The sequence below is a fragment of the Etheostoma spectabile genome, chromosome 13 (genome assembly GCF_008692095.1).
Source record: "Etheostoma spectabile isolate EspeVRDwgs_2016 chromosome 13, UIUC_Espe_1.0, whole genome shotgun sequence".
In the NCBI taxonomy this organism is placed as follows: Eukaryota; Metazoa; Chordata; class Actinopteri; order Perciformes; family Percidae; genus Etheostoma; species Etheostoma spectabile.
In genome coordinates, this window is record NC_045745.1 from 28,096,658 (window position 1) to 28,096,897 (window position 240).

The window sequence follows — 240 nt, forward strand, 5'->3', positions numbered from 1 at the left end:
GCTTCCTCACATGCTGCAGTCCAGACCACCTTGTTGGGACTGGTCTTGCGTGTGAGGTTCGACAGGGGAACAGCACGGCTGGAAAAATCGGGGATAAAGCGTCTATACCAGCCGACCAACCCCAGGAAAGATCTCACCCTCTTCTTGGTTGAGGAAGGCTGGGAACAGCGGATAGTGTCCACCTTGCCAACCTGAGGACGAATGGCGCCACCTCCTAGGACATATCCCAGGTAGCACACT